Raw genomic sequence first — 14,492 nt, forward strand, 5'->3', positions numbered from 1 at the left:
TTTCAATAAAAAGTCCTATTTGAGAATTTTTCACATCTTGTGAGGATGAATTAAATTAGTTTTTGCCGCCTTAAAATTTCATGAGAAGGAAAAAGTGCAAAATCTTGACAAATTACTTTTAATTTTGACCTAACAAAGAATGTAAAGAGAAAGGAAAATGGGATATACTGTAAAAAATATTTAAAACATCTTCATTTCACTAATCATCTTTCAATTTGTGACTGCTAAAATTATATTAATTTTTAAAATTATTTTCAGATATATTCTTGATGCCTACTTTTTTCTCTTACGGCAGTATTTGGGTTTGGCCTTGATGTCAGCCAAATACTGATTTTAACTCCTGGCTTATTAGCATTTGGAAAAAATATGTATCAGTGCATCTCAATCCTGTAAGGTTTTTGGCCTGGATGACAAAAAGAGAACATAGATTCTCAGTGGGTTGCTTACTCCCAAAAGATGAGTGAGAGAAAGAGTTGGTCTGTGCATCCTCAACCTCTCTTTCTAGACTCATCAGATTAAGTCTTTATCAATTATTTATTGCTGTTTAAAATCCACCTGAAAACTTAGCAGTTTTAAAACAACAACAATTTTATATGTTCACAATACCATGGGCTGTGCCTGCTTCAGCAACACATAACTAAAATCGGAACAATATAGAGAAGATTAGCAGAGCCGCTGCACAAGGACGATATACAAATTCCTGAAACAGTCTATATTGTTAAGCGGTCAATTCATCAAGAAGATATAATATTGTAAATATATGCACTCAGTGTCAGAGCACCTAAATATATTAAGCAGATAGTAACAATTCTGAAGAGAGAAGTTGACAATACAATAATAGTAGAGGACTTCAATACCCTACTTTCAGCAATGGATAGATCATCCAGAGAGAATATAAAAAAGAAAATGTTGAAACATACATTGGACCAAATGGACCTAAGAGACATATACAGAACATTCTGTCCATCAGCAGCAGAATACACATTCTTCTCAAGTGCACACAGAACATTATCTAGGACAGATCATATGGTAGGCCACAAAGCACATCTTAGTAAATGAAGAAGATTGAAATCATAGAAAGTATCTTTTCCAACCACAAGAGTATAACTAGAAATCAACAACAAGAGGAAAGTTGGAAATTTACCAAGCATGTGGAAACTAAAGAACACACTCCTGAACATCCATGGGTCAAAGAAGAAATAAAAAGTAAATTTAAAAAATGTCAAAACAAATGAAAATGGAAACACATGGGATACTGCACAAACAGTTCTGTGAGGAAAGTTTATAGCAATAAATGCCTATGCTAAGAAAATAGAAAGATCTCAAACAACCTAACTTTATGCCTCCAGGAACTAGAAAAAGAAGAACAAACTAAGCCCAAGTTAGAGAAGGAAGGTAATAACAAAGATTAGAGCAGAAACAAATAAAATATAGACCAGAAAAACACTAGAAAAGACCAATGAAACTAAGCTGGTTTTTTAAAAAGATAAACACAAAATTAGGAAACCTTTAGCTAGACCAACTAAGAATAAAAAAGAGAAACTCAAATAAAATCAGAAATGAAACAGGAGACATTACAACTGGTATTACAGAAATAAATAGTATCATAAGTGACTACTATGAGCAATTATAGACCAAATAATTAGATAAACCAGAAGAAATGGATAAATTCCTAGAAACATACAACCTACCAAGACTGAATCAGGAAGAAATAGAAAATCTTAATAGACCAGTAATAAGTAAGGAGATTGCACTGGTAATCAAAAACCTCCCAACACAGGAAAGCCCAGGAGCAGATAGCTTCACTGATAAGTTCTACCAAATATTAAAAGAATAATTAACAACAATCCTTTTCAAACTCTTCCAAAAAAACTGAACAGGAAGGAACCCTTTCATTCATCTTCATTTTATGAGGCCAGCATTACCCTAATACCAAAATCCAGATAAGTATATTACAAACAACAACAACAACAACAACAGCAACAACAAAACCCTATAGAACAATATTCCTAATGAATATAAATGCAAAAACTCTCAAAAAATATTAGTGAACTGAATTCAACAACACATTAAGTGTTTTATTCCTGGGATGCAAAAATGTTTCAAAATACACAAATCAATAAATGTGACACAGTGCATTAATAGGATAAAAGATAAAAGCCATGTGATCATTTCGATAGATGCAAAAAAAGCATTTGACAACATACAATATCTTTTCATGATAAAAATCTTCAACAAATTGGATATAGATGAAACATATCTTAACATCATAAAAGCCATATGTGACAAAACCACAGCTAACATTATACTCAATGGTGGAAGATTGAAAGCTTTTTCTCTAAGATCAGGAACAAGACCAGAGTTCCCACTCTCACCACTCTCATTTAAAAACAGTACTGTAAGTCCTCCCTCAAGTAATCAGGCAAGATATAGAAATAAAAGGCATGCAAATAGGAAAGGAAGAAGTAACATTTTTATTATTTGCAGATGATATAACCTCATGTGTAGGAAATCCTAAAAACTCAACCAAAAACTACCAGAACTAATCAATGAATTCAATCAAGTTTCAGGATATAAAATCAACATACAGAAATCAATTGTGAATTGTGTAGGACTGTTGCATCACAGACCTGTACCTCTGAAACAAATAATACATTATATGTTAAAAAAAAAAAGAAGAAGATGGTAGGAAGGGAAAAATGAAGGGGGGGAAATCGGAGGGGGAGATGAACCATGAGAGACGATGGACTCTGAGAAACAAACTGAGGGTTCTAGAGGGGAGTGCAGTGGGGGCATGGGTTAGCCTGGTGATGGGTCTTAAAGAGGGCACGTATTGAATGGAGCACTGAGTGTTATACGCATACGCAAACAATGAATCATGGAACACTACATCAAAAACTAATGACGTAATATATGGTGATTAACATAACAATAAAATAAAATTTAAAAAAATGACAAAAAAAGAAATCAATTGTGATTTTTTTTTTTTAAGATTTTATTTATTTATTCATGAGAGAGAGAGAGGCACAGGGAGAAGCAGGCTCCCAAGGAGCAGGGAGCCCGATGTGGGACTCGATCCCAGGACCCTGGGATCATGACCTGAGCTGAAGGCAGACGCTTAACATCTGAGCCACCCAGGTGCCCTCAATTGTGATTTTATATGCTAATAACAAAATGTCTGAAAAAGAAATAAAGAAAACTATCCTATTCACAATAGCATCAAAAATAATAAAATACTTAGGAATAAATTTAACCAAGGAAGTGAAAGATTTGTACAATGAAAACTATAAAACTTTGATGAAAGAAATTGAAGATGACACACATGGAAAGATCTTGTGTTTGTGGATAAGTAGAATTAATATTGTTAAAATGTCTATACTACCCAAAGCCATCTATAGATTCAATGCAATCCCTATCAAAATTCCAACGGCTTTTTTCACAGAAATAGGAAAAACAATCCTAAAATATGTATGAAACCAGAATAGACCCAAAAAGCCAAAGAATCTTGAGAAAGAAGAATGAAGCTGGAGTCATTGCACTTCCTGAATTCAAACTATACTACAAAGCTGTAGTAATTAAAACAGCATGATATTGGCATAAATATAGAAACATAGACCAATGGAACAAAACAGAGAGCCCAGAAGTAAACTCCCACATCTACTGTCAACTAATAGTTGACTTGGAAGCCAGGAACACTCCATGGGGAAAGGATATTCCCCTCAACAAATGGTGCTAAGAAAAATTGGACAATAACATGCAGAAAAATAAAATTAGATCCTTACTATCCACCACTCACAACAATTAACTTGAAAGGGATTAAAGACTTAAACATAAGACCTTATGCTTTAAAACTCCTAGAAGAAAACATTGGGAAGAAGCTCCTTGACATTGGTCTTGACAACAATTTTTTGGATATGACACCAAAAGCTCAAGCAACAAAAGCAAAAATCGAAAAGTAGGACTGCATCAAACTAAAAATCTTCTGCACAGCAAACAAACAAACAAACAAACAAACAAAACAATCAACAAGAGAAAAGCTAACCTTTGGAATAGGAGAAAATATATGCAAATGATACAGAGATAAGGGATTAATATCCAAAATATATATCCATATATATATTTTATATATAACAAATATATATATATTATATATATATTTGGATATATATATAATATCCAAAATATATAAAGAACTCATACAACTTAACAATAACAAAACCAAACAAACCAATTAAAAATGGGCAGAGAAATGAATAGACATTTTTCCAAAAAAGATATCCAAATGGCCAACACATACATGAAAAGATGCTCAACATTACTAGAAACATACAACCTATGTTGTATGTTTGCATTCAGGGAAATGCAAATACAAACCACAATAAGGTGTCATATCACATCTGTGAGAATGGCTATCATCTAGGAGGCAAGAGATAACAAGTGTTGATGAGGATGGAGAAAAGGAAGCCCTATGTACCATTTATGGGAACATAAATTGGTGTAGCCACTATCTAAAACAGTGTGGAGTTTCCTAAAAAATTAAAAATACAACTATCCTATAATCCATCAATCCCAGGCACCTGGGTGGCTCAGTCGTTAAGCGTCTGCCTTCGGCTCAGGTCATGATCCCAGGGTCCTGGGATCGAGCCCTGCATTGGGCTCCCTGCTTGGCAGGAAGCCTGCTTCTCCCTCTCCCATTCCCCCTGCTTGTGTTCCCTCTCTCGCTGTGTCTCTCTCTATCAAATAAATAAATAAAATCTTAAAAAAAAATCCATCAATCCCACTTCTGGATATATACCCAAGAGAAATGAAAACAGCATATTGAAAAGATATCTGTACTCCCATGTTCAATGCAGCATTTATTCACAATAGCCAAAATATGGAAGCAATCTAAGTGTCTGTCAATAGATGAATGGATAGAAAAGTTGTGGTATATATTCACAATGGAATATTACTCAGCCATGGGAAAGAAGGAAATCCTGCCATTTGCAACAACATGGATGGGCTTTGAGCTTAGTGAAATAAGCCAGACAGAGAAAGAAAAATATTGTATGATACCACCTATATGTGGACTCTAAAAAAGCCAAACTCATAGAAACAGAGTAGAATGGTGGTTACCAGGGGCTGCTGGGTAGGGAAACTGGAGAGATGTCATTAAAGGACATAACTTGCAGTTAGAAAATGAGTAAGTTCTGGAGATCTAAGGCACAGCATAATGACTAGAGTCAACAATCCCATGTCATATGCTTCAAAATTGCTAATGACTCTTAAAATTTCCCACCACAAAAAAGAAGTGATAATTTTGTGACATTATAGACATATTAACTTAAGCTGTGGTGGTACTCATATTGCAATATATGAATGTATCAAATCATCACAGTATATACCTTAAATTTACACAATGCTATCTGTAAATTACATCTCAATAAAAAACTACCGTGGGACATCACTTTGTGCCAGACCCATTGGAAGGTCTTTCTGCTGGTCTTGTCTGAGTCACACATGTAGCTGCAGTCATCGGCAGCTCGACTGGGGCTGGACCGTCTAAGGTGAGCTCTTGCACAGCTGATGGTTGGCTTTGGTTGTCGGGTGGGCCTCTCTCTCAGGTGTTCTCTCTTTGTTAATGGGCTTCTTTATGCACTGGCAGCATACAAGGGGCGAGAGCAGAAGGTGCAAGGCCACTCAAGGGGTTCAGAAGCTGCAACCCAACCCTTGCACTGCGCTCTACTGGTGAAAGCAAATCCTAAGAGCAGCTAAGATTGAAGGGGTGGAGGAATTAATTCCACCACTGGGTGGGACAAGTGGCTGTCACATTGTAAAGCATCTGGGGAGAGAGGAAATATTGAGACCACTTTTGAAACAATCTTCCCCAAAGTCCAGCTCCTCTCCTGGGATGGCTGAGGAAAGGGGTCGAAGGAGGCCAGCAGTGAGATGCGGATTGATGAAGTAGCAGGAGTGAGAGAGAAGTTTCTCTTCCTCCCACTCACCCCACAAACTGGTGGTACTCTAACAGAAAAGATTCCTATTGACCTAGGAGTAGTGATTTCAGACATTTGCAGAAAGTAACATTTAGCTCTAATAACATTATTCTCTGCTTATAACTGAATCTTTTAATCTTTAAAAATATAATCAGTACATACACTGAGTGGTGAGTCTTGATTTTTAGATTATATATATTTTTTGTTAAGCCTTGGCATTATTAAAGAAAAGTTTAAATGCATTTTTCTCTTGATGTAAAAAGAAAGTCAATGCACATATGGGGCAGTGAGCTGAGATTTCCATATTACAAGGTTTATTGTTAAATATTGGCAGACTTAAGGAAAGTTACAAACTCAGTCTTTCTTTGTAGGGCTTTACAAATTGGAGAGATTTTTCCATATTTAGATGTTTAATTGATGACCTCATACCAAGGGAGGGAGAAGATGGATATTTCTTTTCTTTTTCTTTTTTTAGAGAGAGAGAGAGAGCAAGAGTGTGAGGGGGTGGGGCAGAGAGAGAAGGAGAGAGAGACTCTCAAGCAGGCTCCACATCAGCGCGGAACCCAGTGTGGGGCCCAATCCCACGACCCTGAGATCATGACCTGAGCAGAAATCAAGAGTCGGATGCTGCCTAGACGTCCCAGAGATGGATATTTCTAACCATGATTCATTTTGCTTCTGTGACCACAGGGCCAACCAGTTTCTTATTAATAAGAAAGCCTGTTAACCTTCACCACCCCATGGATTCGGGTGCCGATGAGTAAAAGGAAAATAACGCCTGCATCATGGGCAGTGGCTAATAATACAGGGGAGTCAGGACCAGTGAAGGTAGTGTCAGTGGGGGCAGGCTGTAAGTGCACAGCACAGAACCCAGTGCCTCTGTGGCCGCCAGGAAGTTTGCTCAACAACCGCTCCAAACTCTTTCCTTTGGGCAAGTTCAACATTCATGGGACAAAACTGGACCAGGAGTTGAAACAAGCCTGTCCTGAATGGCCAGGCCTTGGTTTCATGGACTCTTTGGTATCAAGGCTTGGTTGTTGTGTGGTCTGGTCACAGAGGGAAAGTGGCTGATGCCATCTCCCTCTGTGTGTTTTCACCTTCTCGTTCTGAATCAGGGCAAACCGTAAGATGGAAAAACAGAGCCCAAGAGGGGAAATGGAAAAGTTGGCTGCCTCACACCCTTTCTGCCCTCCATCTGCTGGGGCTTTCCTGGAGCTGAGATCCAGCTCAGCTCAGCTAGTAGGGAACGAGAGGAAAAGAGACATGTCCAAAAGAAGCTGCTGGTATCTGGGGGACTGTTTATATGCAGGAATGTCCCAGAAAGATGACCTCTACTTACAGTGTCTCTTCCTTTTCACTTGTGGCAACAATGGGCAATGAATCACCTTCCCTTTCTCCCTTCCATCCTCCCTTCCTCTCTACTTTCCTTCCCTCTCTTTTTCTTCTTTCTTTTAAAATTTTTCATTACTGTTCATGTGAAACTTGATGAGAATGACCATGATTGAATGTGACAGTCATCCATACAGCTCAGGGATGTTTATAAAAGCTGATATAACCATGAAAGCTGTCAGAAGTGAGACTCAGAATATCTTCTTAAGAAAAAAAAAAAGGACTATCTTCTTAAGGATGTGAGGAATTCTGAAATTTTGCATGTCTTTTATTCTGGGTTCATACATGCATACATACACATATAACCTTTCAAAAAGTCTTCTGAGTCTCAGAGCATCATAGCAAGACTGGGTCCCCAGAAAAATTATATTTTGACATACTGCATTTTATATCTTTACTAAAGACATCTGATATTCAGTCTTCCTTGTAGAAAGCTGTAGCACAGTGGAAAAATTTTGCTTCTTATTTATAATATGATCTTCAGTCAACGGGAGATTATAATAACTGCTTTTGACTTAGCAAACATTTTCCTTCTGGGCTGACGTTGATATAGCACATCTGTATCCAAATAGGTCTAGAGACATAACTGGCCCCAGTATAAGAAGTGAGGGAAGGCTTCATCTGTCATATAGGAGACTCCCAATTGACTAGATTACCCTTATACATGAACAGATACTCAGAATTGCTGACAAATGGCCAGGCTGGTATGTAATTAAGCAGCAAGATAATCAAATAGTGGTTTTATGGATATTGTGTTCACTTTGCAGAATTATTTTCTAATAATATCTTAGAAAGGTACAGTACAAATTTACCAAAATCCTTATCTTCCTACATCAGGCAAAGTATCCTATACTATTGATTCTCTGAAATAAGTTTATTTCTAATTTCAGCCCAGATAGGTTCTATTCTTATCCCCCCTTTGCAAGATGGGGAACCTGAGGCAAAGAGAGGCCAACTAACTTGTCCAAACTCATGTACTGCTAGGTGGTAAAGCCAGGACTCAAACCCATGAGTCTTCTTCTGGACCCATGACATCATATTGCATTTGTACCTGTATGTCCAATTCAGTTGTAGAGGAAATTCTATTTAACCCATACTGCAAGCTGATAGATTTTTAATGCAAGGGTATTGAAATATTTCATGTTGAGAGGTAGGTGAAAATGTTTATTAAATAGAACGAATTCCACTGTAATTGTGTTGAATATGTCACTTCCTTATGCCAAAATCTCCAGTGGTTCCTTATTGACCCATAACTAAGTGATTAATTGAAGAAGTCACTTAAAGATTTTTTTTTTGTATTTGTTTGTCAGAGTGAGACAGAGACAGAGAGACAGAGAACAAGCAGGGGGAGTGACAGGCAGAGGGAGAAGAAGGCTCCCTGCCGAGCAAGGAGCCCAACGCAGGACTTGATCCCAGGACCCCAGGATCATGACCTGAGCTGAAGGCAGACGCTTAACCAACTGAGCCACCCAGGTGTCCCTGAAGAAGTCACTTAAAATGAGGAATCATACAAAATGCTACAAACACCCCTTAATATTTTATCCTTGCTTTGAAGCATGGGCAGCCACACACCACATGGAGCCAGGGCCTAGTCCTGAGCAGGAATCCTCTGGTTGATTTGCCTCCTTACCTCTGCCACATGCAGGCTGTACCACCTTAGGATCTGAACATTCATTTCTTTGAGGGGGAACAAGGCCTGAAAGATATCTGTGAAGCAACCTGAGGCCAGAGTGCTTCTGGGGTTTTATATATTTTCTCCAATTTTTAAAATAACTTTTTCATCCATAGCTAATTTAATATCAATTATTGTAGGTACTCACTTTTATCAATTTTTTCCAAAGGGAAATTATTCCCCTATCATTCCCCCTCACATTCACACTTCATCAGGTGACACAGTGTTTAATGAAATTGTGCAATTCCAGTTATAAAGAAAGAAGGTACAACCAGGCTTAACCTACTCTTGGTAAGCCCTGAACTCAGATGGTGGGAGTGGAAGTGCCTGGGGCTGTGGAGAGAGGGGACTGTGGCCCAAGCTCAGGAGCAGGAGGCGTCAGAAAACAGTCTACAGAGGGAATGAGAAGCATCAAGTGCCTATGATGCTGACTGATGGAATATTTATCAAGAGAACTTCTGCTCTTCCTCAGTCTGGCACTCAGTCTTCAGTTACGACCCAGACTTGAGATACTCTGTCCAAACGCTCCCACCATGGTTGAAAGTATCCCTGCCCACAACTTCACTGTGTCATCACAAACCTCAGGACACGCCAAACAAAGTGTTTCTTGGGAAGACAGACAGTTCTTGGATAAAAATTCCCGACGGTTTGCTCACATTGCTATCCTAGCTGTGCATATTGAATCTGCATATGGATGTACACAGTGATACCTGTCCTTACGAGGAGAGCTGAGAGTGTACAGCGGTCCCCCTGGGGACCCGGTACTCTCCCTCTCTCTCGCTTTTCTGCATGGTCAGCAACAACTTCTTAATTGAAATATTTTATTCTGTATTTCTATAACATCATCAAACTGCACTACTTCTTGTATTCTGGAATGAGCTTTCTTGCTTCTGCTTATTTGCCTCTGCTATTTTTCATCTGCAATGTCCTGCTCACCAACATGTGTTCCTGCTGAAAACCTACTCATCCTTCAGCTCTCTCCAGAGAGGAGAACCAGCCCCCAACAAGGCAGTATATACAGCATAAATCCCACATATACCACTGACTTTCCCGAAGGATACCCTAAGGAACTTGAAAAAATGCAAAATAAATATAAAACAAGACAATTGGAAGAAAAAGGTCACTAGGCAATAGATGTGCTCGAGTATTTGGGTTGATCTCTTGCCTCAGAAGATTTCTTAATTTGGTTTTTGGCTTTTCTTAATTTAAAAGGCAAAATAACTATATAATTTTTTTATCTGATTAAGCAAAGTAAGCTTGTTTACCTTCAAAGACTGATTCATTCCTGATACAAAATTCAGACCATGTGTAACTACATGTTATTGCCTTTAGTAAATGGGCACAGAAGAGAAGCCTCCAGGGACAGGGGCCTTGCTTGCTTTCATGGGCCCTTGTTAGAAATCCCTGGAAGACTTTCATGTTATACCCAGGCTCTTAGACATCATCTGCCACCATTGTCTGAGGACTTTCTGATGGATTTTATCATGCCCGTGCTGTTGGGCACTTCAGAGACTGTGGGGCATCATTGAAAGTGAATTCACATCAAGGGGAATTGATCCTGCTCCACCACTTGACAGCTGACTGATCTTGGCCAGTTACTCCACCTTTCTGATTTTTCACTTCCTCATCTATAAAATGAGTACAGTAATTGGAAAAACAGAACTGAAAATCACAGTGCCTGACACATATTAACAATGTGTTAACTGTTAATTAACAATAAAAGTATCATTATTATTATTACTAGTATTCTGAAAAAACTGAAAACAGCCAAAAAACCCAAACAGACGAAATGACGACAAAAACTATTCCTCCTCCCTGGCTTTCTTTCCTCTGATTTAAGAATGCACACGTCTGCTCAGTCCTGGAGAAACCTTGGTTCAACTACAATGTGCTTTCAATCTACCATTTTATCTTCTCCCTGCCTTTTAACACCATTTTCTTACCATTTGCCATCTCGTTCACACTTCAAAACCTCGCTCTCCTGAAACTGTATCTTCGCTCTCTTGAAACTTCAAGATCCTCAGTGACTCAGTGTCACTCTGGGCAGTACTGGGCAATTTTAGGAGAACCTTAGATTTCCCCTCCCTTGACACATGTTACTCCCTTGTCTTTTTACTCCTCTGTTCTTCTTTCTTCACTCAATTGGTCCTACTTCAACTCTGTCCTAACAGTGGTTATTGCCCAAGGAGCTGTCCTCCCAACTCGCTTCACATAACCTCCACTCTCACTGAGTGATCTTATCAATAAATATCTTCATGTAGATGCCTCCTAAATCTTTCCTTCTAGACCAGATCATTCCCCACATTAGAGCCGCAGAACGGCTTGACTTCTGTTCTGAATGTCTAATAGCCATCTCAGACTCAATGTACTGAAGCCCATCAGCTTCCCCAAATATAATTTCTCTGGGCAAGTTCTAAACCTTTAAATTATCTTTGATTTCTCCTTATCTCCCCACGTCATATCAGACATGAAGTCTTGTCAATTCTTCCTTTCTCACGTAACTCAATGTGTCAATCCTTCCTTTTTTTAAAAGTAGGCTCCATGCCCAGAGTGGAGCCCAACGTGGATCTTGAACTCATGACCCTGAGATCGAGACCTGAGCCGAGATCAAGAGTCGGCCGGTTAACTGCCTGAGACACCCAGGCACCCCTCATTATGTCAATTCTTTGTCAACCATTCACCACCACCACTACTATCAATTATCATTGCATTTTTGGATTTTTACAATTTTCTCAACTTCAGTTTTTTCAATCTCATTCTAACCTGAATACTGCTACCAAATTATTATTCTTTAAAAAAACTGCTCTCATTAAACATATCAAATAACTTCCCACCTCAAAAACATACATGATTCCCTAAATTTTATAGAACAGATGACCTATCTTGGTATTCCAGGTTGGAATTTCTAAAATAGTATTTAATTTGCCCTTCTGGACTTCTCTACAAACTAATTCTTAACATTAATGCTTATTAAAATAAAAACAGCCTATTTATAATTCCTAAAAGCCCATGATGTTTTTGGACTCCAACATTTACTTCCTGTCTTTCCCTGCCTCCCCCACTTAAAAAAAAAAAAAAAAAAGACAAACTAATTCCATGATTTTCTTCTGGTATATCAACTCTTACCTCAATATCAATCCACTTGTTTGCCAAGGTTCTATGTCCAACTCCAGGAGTACAACATATGACCCAAGCTTGTTCAATGGGCCAGATCCTCCTTGGCCACAATAATTGTTTCAGGGAAGGGTGTATGTATGACCTGCGTATGTACAATTAGAATAAATTCGAGGACCTATGGGGATGTTCCTGAGAAGAAGCAGGATAAGACTTACTAGGCTGTAGTAACAAATATCAAATCTCAGTGGCTCAACTCAGTAAGGGTTATTTCTTGCTCATGTCACTGTCTGATGATGGGAGGGAGGCATCTCTTTGGAGTTCCCCTCTAAGTGGCTAACTCAGTAATCTAGCACCTTGTACACTGCCATTTTAAGCAAAGGATGGCAAATGAAAAAGGAGGAGAACATGGTCAGTCATGGATTTTGTATGGCTAGGTTTGCTTTATTCCCACTGGTCTAAACTCAGTCACATGGCTTCCACTGAGCTACAAAAGAAGTGGAAAATATGGTCCTTCTATGTGTCTAGGAAGAAGAAAATGAAATAAGATTTGATAAACACACAGGACTCTTTCTGCCATGTGAGGGAGGGTATGGGAAAAAGTAAAATAATAGAGTCACTTAAAGATGCATAAACTGTCAGGATTAATCTTTTTTCCATAAAAAAGTTAATATAAGATTTTCCAAAATGTATAATACACCTAGAAATATGCCAAAATGTAAATACACCTAGTCGCAGATCTGCCTATGCCCACCCAGAGGTCCCAGTGCTTCAACTCCTAGGAATGTAAAATGCTCTGAGATGGAACTCTGGCCCAATTTCCTTATTTTTTCCTTTCATGTGCACTCAGCAAGCTGCCTCACTGTGGACTCCCTGTAGAAGGGAGACCCCCAAGGCAGAAGTACAGAGGAGAAAGGGGAGAATGTCAGTGAGCAGGGAAAGAGAAGGGGAGGAGTACATCTAGGGAGAAAGAGAGGAGAGGGGGAGGGAGAAAAAGAAGGCAGTAGTGGTGAGACACATGGCATTTGTGCTTTGAGTTTTTAATAGATTATCAAAAAACTCAAACAGCATTTCCTTAATTCTGCATTTCCTGCAAATAGACTGTGGCCTCATACATATAGAGAAGTGTGACTGGTCCTGCCTATGTGTAAAATAATAGAAAAAATATATTGGTCTCTGTCCCCAGTTTCAGGCACAGAACTCCTAAATCCCTTGCAATTTCCTCGATGATAGGAATGTCTTATGTCTTGGGCACCTGGGTGGCTCAGATGGCTGGGCGTCTGCCTTTGGCTCAGGTCATGATCCCAGGGTCCTGGGATTGAGTCCCACATCAGGCTCCCTGCTCCTTGGGTGCTTCTCCCTCTGCTTCTCTCTCTCTCTCTCTCTCTCCCTCTCTCTCCCTCTGTCTCTCAGGAATAAATAAAATCTTAAAAAAAAAAAAAGGAATGTCTTATGTTTTAATGAGGTGACTCTTGGTGGGATCTTGGATGGGGGCTGGTTACCAGAAAAACCAAACCATGATCAGAAGCTTAGAACTTTTAGCCCCATCCCCCATTCCAGAGATGGGAGAGGAGCTGGAAATGGAGTTAATGACAGATCAGGCCTCCAGGAAGAAAGTAGATTTGGGGAGCTTCCAGGTCGGGAAACACATTTGCATACAAGGGTAGGTAGTACATCCTAACTCCACAGGGACAGAAGCTCCTGCATTCAGGACCCTCCCAGACCACACCCTATGTACCTCTCATCTGGCTGTTAATCTGTATCCTTTATGATATTCCTTATTGTATAATAATTATATCATTATTTATTATTACATAATAAACTTGAAAAAGTGTTTCATTAAGTTCTGTGGGCTGTTCTGGGAATGACTGAATTCAAGGAGAAAGGTCATAGGAACCTCTGATTTGTAGCCAAGTTGGATAGAAGTGTGGGTAATCTAGGCCTACAATTTGTGGTTGGTGCCTGAAGTTGGGGGGCAGTCTTGTGGGACTGAACCCTCAACCTGTGGGTCCTGTGCTAATTCGAGTTCGCATCAGAATTGAATTGAATTGTAGGACACCCAGCTGTTATCTCAGAAGCATTGCCTGGGGGAAAAATCCTCACACATTTGGTGACCACAAGTATCAGAAGTGAAGTGTTCTGTGTGAGTAGTAAAGGAGAGACACACAAGAAGAGTATAGTTTTCCCCTTTACATTATAGAAATAGACCTACACCTTTGTGAAATGATTTGAATGACTCTAAGACACATCCCTGATAGAAATACAATCTCTCTCCATGGCTCCTTTTATGGCATCCAGTCCTCCTCAGTGTCTACAAATGCCTGCCATGGTGCCTTCTCTTT

At 39.0% G+C, this 14,492-nt stretch overlaps 1 non-coding gene across 1 annotated transcript; it reads left to right on the forward strand.

Annotated features, from left to right (window-relative positions):
- The first annotated feature begins 614 nt into the window (after positions 1-614).
- On the forward strand, positions 615-720 carry LOC114208308 (U6 spliceosomal RNA). Its single transcript, XR_003609006.2, has one exon. It is a non-coding gene; the product is annotated as a U6 spliceosomal RNA (small nuclear RNA).
- Positions 721-14,492: the final 13,772 nt, after the last annotated feature.

The sequence above is a fragment of the Eumetopias jubatus genome, unplaced genomic scaffold, assembly GCF_037043125.1.
Source record: "Eumetopias jubatus isolate StellerSeaLion01/CBP00866 unplaced genomic scaffold, mEumJub1_p1.0 scaffold_2, whole genome shotgun sequence".
NCBI lineage: Eukaryota > Metazoa > Chordata > Mammalia > Carnivora > Otariidae > Eumetopias > Eumetopias jubatus.